We start from the raw sequence: 6,857 nt of genomic DNA, 5'->3' as shown, positions 1-6,857 counted from the left end.
AAAAATCATATATCCCATCAATTATTCAGCATGGTCATCTAATTTAGTTCCTATTAGAAAGAAGAATAAAGAAAGCAAACTTTGTGTACATCTCAAAGATTTGAATCGTGTATCTCTAAAGTATCATTATTCTCTCCCTTTAATGGGGTAGATTATTTAGATAGTGGAGATATATGGTCATCCTCATATAACTAGATGATCTTACAATTTTCTCAAAGTCAAAAGAAGATCATTTTGATCATTTAAAAAAAGTCTTTTGAAGGTGCTAGGAATTTGGGGTATCACTAAACCCCAAGAAGTGTGATTTTGGAGTTTCATAGGGCAAGTTATTGGGATATGTTGTTTTTAAAGAAGGGATTTATATCAATCCTGATAGAGTGAAGGCAGTCAAGGAATTTCCATGTAAGTGAATAAGAAAGGAGTCCAATATTTCTTAGGGAAGATTAATTTTTATAGCCATTGCATATCAAACTTTGCGAGATTAGTTAGAACAATTACCTTAATCTTGAAAAAGGATCAAGTCTTCAAATGGAATCTCGAAGCCAAAGAAACATTTAATAAGATAAAGGATGAAATTTTCTCAACTCTAGTGTTGGTCAACCCATACTTTTCCAAATATTTGATTTTGTATGTCTACAACTACGAACATAGCTTGGTAGATGTGTTAACGCAAAAGGATGATGATAGAAAAAGTGAGTATCTGATTGCCCTCTATTTAAGAACACTAGGAGGGTGTGAAACCAAATATAACTTTGTGGAAAAGAAAGCCTTTGTAATGGTAAAAGGAGTTAATAAGTATAGACATTGGGTGGATGGAAACAAGATCATGGTGTATGTATCCCATCCTAGTATTAGAGAATACATCATGGAGTGTGAAATTATAGAAAAAGGAGTTAATTAGATTACCAAGATCCTAGAATTTGATATTGAAATCAAGATGACTAAAGTGATCCCAAGCAAAGGTCTCTTTGAATACCTCACTCAAGATTTAGAGGTTCCTATAGAGGAAAAAGATATGTCAGAAGTAATGCCGGTGAATTAGAGTAAAAATTGAGACTCATGGGTGGCTGATCGGATCCATTTTATGATGATCAATTAATATCTATATCATCTCCCTTCACACAAGAAAATATTCTACCAACTACAATGAGAGGGCTATTCTTTGGTCCAAGGAATTCTCTTCAAAAGGAACTTCAATGACTCGTGTTTCTAAGATGTGTAGAAGAAGCCCAAGCCAATAAGATTCTAAATGAAATGTATTATGACACTTTGAGTGGCTATTATTTAGCTAAAACAATCACAATTAAGATCATTTATGTGGGGTATTATTGGCCAAAACTATTCTCAAACTGTCTTAATCTAATGAAAAAGTGCCAATAGTGCCAATTTTTTGTTGGCAAAATAAATAATTCTTCTATGCCTCTCAAGCCTATTATGGTGGAGAGTCCATTTTCTCAATGGGGTCTAGATTTCATAGGGATGATCAATCTCATCTCAATCATGGCTCAAAAATGGATACTCATTACTATCGACTACTTCATAAGGTTGTTCAAAGTTGTCCCTTTGAAAGAAGCAAATGAAAATGTCGTACTCATCTTCTTAGAAGAACTTGTTACAAGGTTTGGTCTTTAGAGGACCATTATATGATATAATTGAAGAGATTTTCTTGGCTCTAAGATCTTAGAGTTTTCACTAAAAAAATTGTATATTTCTAAAGACATCATCAAATTTCACCCACATGGCAATGGATTATGTAAGTCTACGAATAAGAACTTGATGAGATTAATTAATTGAGTAATTGTTGATTGTTAGAAACAATGGCATGGATACTTAAAAGATGGCTCTTTTGGATGATTAGATCATTTGAAAGAAAATTATTAAGGCATCCCCATATGAGCTAGTATATGGGAAAGAAGTCGCGACAATTTCAATAGAGATTTTCGCATTACATAGTATAAATATTTTAAAATAGAAGAAAATGGAATCATGGAGGTAAGATTAGCTAAATTGCTAAACCTTCAAGAAACAAGAGAAAGTACTCATCATATTATGACAGGTTGTTAGGAATGTAAGGAAGTTAAGTAGCATAACAACTTCCTACACTAACCTTGAGAGGAGGGTAATGCAAATTTTTTTATAGATCGTCACAACAGTTACTGAAAATGGAAATAGATATAATAACATTCAAACCATAACACGGTGATTTATGTGGGGAAAACCCTTTCGGGAGAAAAACTCCACACTCCAAAAGTCGCCCAATATATTATTTCGTAATCAAAATAGATTACAATATACTTGCAAATCAAGCTCTTTGCAAGAGTACCACTAATCATAGATTCAAAGGTGACTCAATAGCTATAAGACTCTCACACACAACCTCTATCTCACGCACCTCATATATAGGAGATATAATACAAGAAATCGTCAAACGGTATTACAAAACCATGGGCTAAAACCACCCAATAAGGTGTAGCCAACCTTATCTCCCTTCTAGATGCCCTATGACGTGTCCCTCCATTTTTACAACTCATTTATGTGTCTGATGTATTTTATATTTCCTATTTCAGGAGTACAAACTTCCAAAGGCCATAACTTGAGAACTGTGTGTCCTATTGACAAACTGCTTGAAGCGCCAAAAAGCTCATGAAGTGCTATTGCCTCGTAAATTGCTACACCATTTATGCCCATTTTTCAAGGTGTTTTGGGTCCTTTAAAGTCCTCAAAATCAAATTTAAACCTTTCACTAGACCCCTCCAAAACGAATATTTAATATCTTCAAAACTAGTTGTGATCTTGCGATGTAACTTTACCAGAGTGCTTATCTAGCCAACCAGAAGCTTCGAGGAGAATTTCGCACCATTTCCTGCTCAAATGAAAAATTACTATAAATAGTAACCTCATGTAAATGCAAGGTTGAGACACCATTTTCCCAACAAGAAAGTGGTGAAGAATTGGTTTGATAAGAAGACATCAAACCTTGGTTTCAAGGAAAGGGATTTAGACCTCAAGTACAAAGAAAGAGCCACAAGGGCATGTCAACATGCTAAATTTGACTCCTTGTGGAGAGGTTCTTTATGGGTTATCAGTTGTAAGCAACATAATGCTTTTGAACTTGAAGAAAAAGAAAGCAATAACCTCAATATACTAGTAAGAAGCACTTCAATTGATTCTTGGTGTTCCTCGTGTACATAGTTATTTAGTTTCCTTTTTAGTTTGTTGTTTCTTGCTTTTTGCTAATAAGTATCGCAAGCACTAGTAGTTGGTAACTCCTAGATTTTCAAAAAGTGCCTAGACCTTGGTGACCTTTTAGAACCCATTCATTTTGAAAGACCATTGATGGCCCCCTCTTGCAATAATTAATGTTTAAATCATATGAGTTGCACAATTCCCATAAAATATCTTCCAAACATTGGAAAAATGGCTCCTCAAGCGTGTGTATCATTCCATCTATTGAGGGCATGAAATCTAAAAGATTTGCACATTTATTGCATGAGCATGTCCTCAATTGAATTACACATTTACAAAGAAGAAGCATTTCATATTTTCCAAGTTTGTAGTGACAAGAGAACTAAGAAGTCTTTTAAATGACGATAGCGAATAAATTGCAACAAGAATTGAGAATTAGTAGTCATAGAAGTTGGGTAGGAAGAGAAAGAAAAGCATGGAGCATTTTGGGTTGTTTTCAAGAAGAAAACAACCAAAGAGACAAAGGTCTCAATTGCATTAAAAACACAAAGAGATTTTGTTGGAGTATCAGACAAGTAAGTATTACGTATCCACTCCTCAGCCTAGGCCTCGAGTTACAAATGTCAAACTTGTTAGGAAAGGTTATTGTAGAGATTAAAGTCTAGTTATAGACTATGCAAATGATATTTTTAATCCCAAATTGGAAAATGACCCCAAGAACCTAAGAGAGAGCACCCATGTCCATATGTTGAATGAGGTTTGCAGAAATGAGTTTGAATCCTTTAGATTTAGATTATGAGACTCCACCCTCGCCTAGTACATGGTGTCTCTAGTACATTCATGGTCATCATTAGTTGTTGCTTCTATTGAAAGGTATGATGCATAAAATGACATCATACAAGGATGACACCTCAAAATTACAAAGTGCCAACATAATAAGGCAAATGTTGTGTCTCATCCATGACTCTATTGTTGGCAAGAGACACTATACTGATAGAGATTTGTGCTTGAAGATTGTTCTGGGGTTGTCATTGATGGAAACTCAAATCAGATATTCTATCCAGTATATGTAGAATTGATCTACCGGAAGTTTGGGAAGTTTTAATATTCATTTATGCTTAAGTCTGGAAAGTGGAATACAGAGTATGGATACATTTTGCAGATCTCCATTTTGGTTGCATAGTTTTGGTTGTGGTGAAATATTTAGATGGTTAGATGTTCAAGGTATCTTGATTCACAAATTCTAGCCTCTGGTATTTATTCTCGTGCAAGCTAGTAGATCCGATAACCAGTAAAGAAGAACAGAGTTGTTTTGGTGTAACATGTTATGTGAAATATTTGGGATGATTTTAGTGATTGGTTTCGAGTTTGAGGTGATTGAGCCAACATGTGTGAAGCTTTTTATCAATTTGTTTAGGTCTGCATATGGATTGGTAATCGAATTGAGCCGATTTATAGTTACACATTTCATGTTGCGTGTTATGCTATTTTTGGAAGCTGACATGGGAATTGATTTATTTTGTTGATGCAGATATATAAGACTAATTATTTTGAGTATTTTATGATATGGCATGAGTGTAAGAAGGTTGTATGAGCGATCGTGAAAAGTTTTGTGTGTATTATTTTATATGTTTGTGCTCCGGTATGTGACAAGGCAACAAAACAGAGCAGAGAGACATAACAGTGGAAGAAGACAAATTGAGCTTACTCGAAACTACTTTTTGGCATATGTAGATGCTACTATTAAGTTCAAACATTCTTGTTCTTATTTGTAATCACTTGTAAGGCAGTGAGCCTTCCTCCTGGTTGTAGCCCTCTTGTCATTGAGCAGTGAGATCTAGGCAGTGTTCCAGAATGCATGTGCATTCCCCTCTTGTAATATTATTATACTCCTCATCATAGTATTATAATATTATGGGTTCCAATTCTATCATTGTTTTTCCCTTTCTGGGTTTCCACATAAAAATTCTGGTGTTATGGTTTTGTGGTTCTTTCCTTTCAGTTTTGCACTTTACTTTTATTCATTTGTATTCGGTGGTTAAAGAATTAGGTTAAGAAATTTGTTAATTGCAGAACATTGTTCCACCCCCCTCTTAATGTTCATTTATTCCAAAAATTGGTATCAGAGCTTAGTTCCTTTGAGGAAGCCTAACAACTTGAGGAAAATCAAGGAGATTGAATCAATGGACTCCGATTTGCAGAGACAACTTATTGTAGCGCTTGAAGACCTAGATGCGGCAAGGAAAGAAGCAAGTGACCTGAGAAGAAATTTGAGTGATGCAAAAATTTCATTGAGTCATTGAAAGGTCAAGTGAACACATCTAGAGAGAAGAGAAAGGAGTTGATGGACAAACTTAAGGAGAAATAAGAGCAATGCATTGATAATCAAGACAAGACAAATGAATGTGAGAAACTTGTTGGATACAATGTAGTCCTAAAGAATGAAATGCAATCCATTGTGACGAATCTGACAAAGGAGATTGAAGACATGAAGAAGAATGAATAAAGCCTGACTTAGTCTTTGAAGGATAGATCTAATGAATGTTGTAGATTGAATCATGAAAATGACCTACTGAAGCTTGAACTGATACAATCTTAAAATAATGAGCAAGAACTTGAAAGACAGATCATAATTCTGAGAGAAGAACTTACCACTGTTAATGAGTATAAAGAAAAATTCAATGTTAGTTCAGTTAAGCTAGATGAAATGCTAAAATGTCAAAAGAACAAAGGTGATATGGGAAGACTTGGATTTGAGAAAGGATAAAACTCTGGATCTGGTCAAAGCAATCATCAGAAGAACAAGAGAACTCTCGTAAGACAACCTAATGCTTATAAATTCAATGGTAAATGTTTTATTTGCAATAAATTTGGTCATATGGGAAATCAATGCAGAAATAGAGCTAATCAGAATGCTACTTCATTCTCTGGTCAATGTTTCAATTGCAATAAATATGGTCATAAGTCAGTTGAATGCAAAAATATAGTAAATAGGAGAAATGCAAGATGCTATGTTTGTGGAAGATTTGGACATATTGATAACTAATGCACATCAAAGGGAAATCAAGGGAATTTAAGGCCTAATCAGAGAAACAACATTGTTTGTTATGCTTGCAACAAAACCAGTCATATTGTAAAATATTGTAGAAGTAAGAATGTGAGCAAGAATGCTCCGACAGACAAGAACAAAGTAGATGAAAAGGGCAAAGAGAAGGTTGAAGAGATCAAAGAGAAGAACAAGAAGATGTGGGTAAAGAAGGATGATTCAAATGCAGAGAATGGGTCCACACTTGATTTCAGTGTTGGATCTTCATCCGGTAACTAAGGCATTTTGGTCTCAGGGGGAAACTTTTCATGCAGATCCTTAAAACCCCCTTTCAAAGATTTGTAACTGGCTATAGATGGTTGCAAATGATTGTAAATGGTTGTGCATATGATCTTGAGAGATATATGAAAGATTTGATGTTGATTTGATGCTTGAGTACAATGTTCATGAATTTTAGGGCATCTGAAAGAACTTTAGGGTTGAGCATTTATTGCACCTTAAAGTTAGGTATGCGGAAGATAAAAGGGCATTTAAACATTCATTTTTCACATTGTGAGTGAAGCGAAAGAGAAGAAGAGTGTGGCAAATAAGTTTGTGCAACGAAAACAGAGCTTGTGAAGATTCA

This window comes from Cryptomeria japonica, chromosome 3, assembly GCF_030272615.1.
Source record: "Cryptomeria japonica chromosome 3, Sugi_1.0, whole genome shotgun sequence".
NCBI classification, from domain to species: Eukaryota; Viridiplantae; Streptophyta; class Pinopsida; order Cupressales; family Cupressaceae; genus Cryptomeria; species Cryptomeria japonica.
This window is presented reverse-complemented; position numbering follows the sequence as displayed.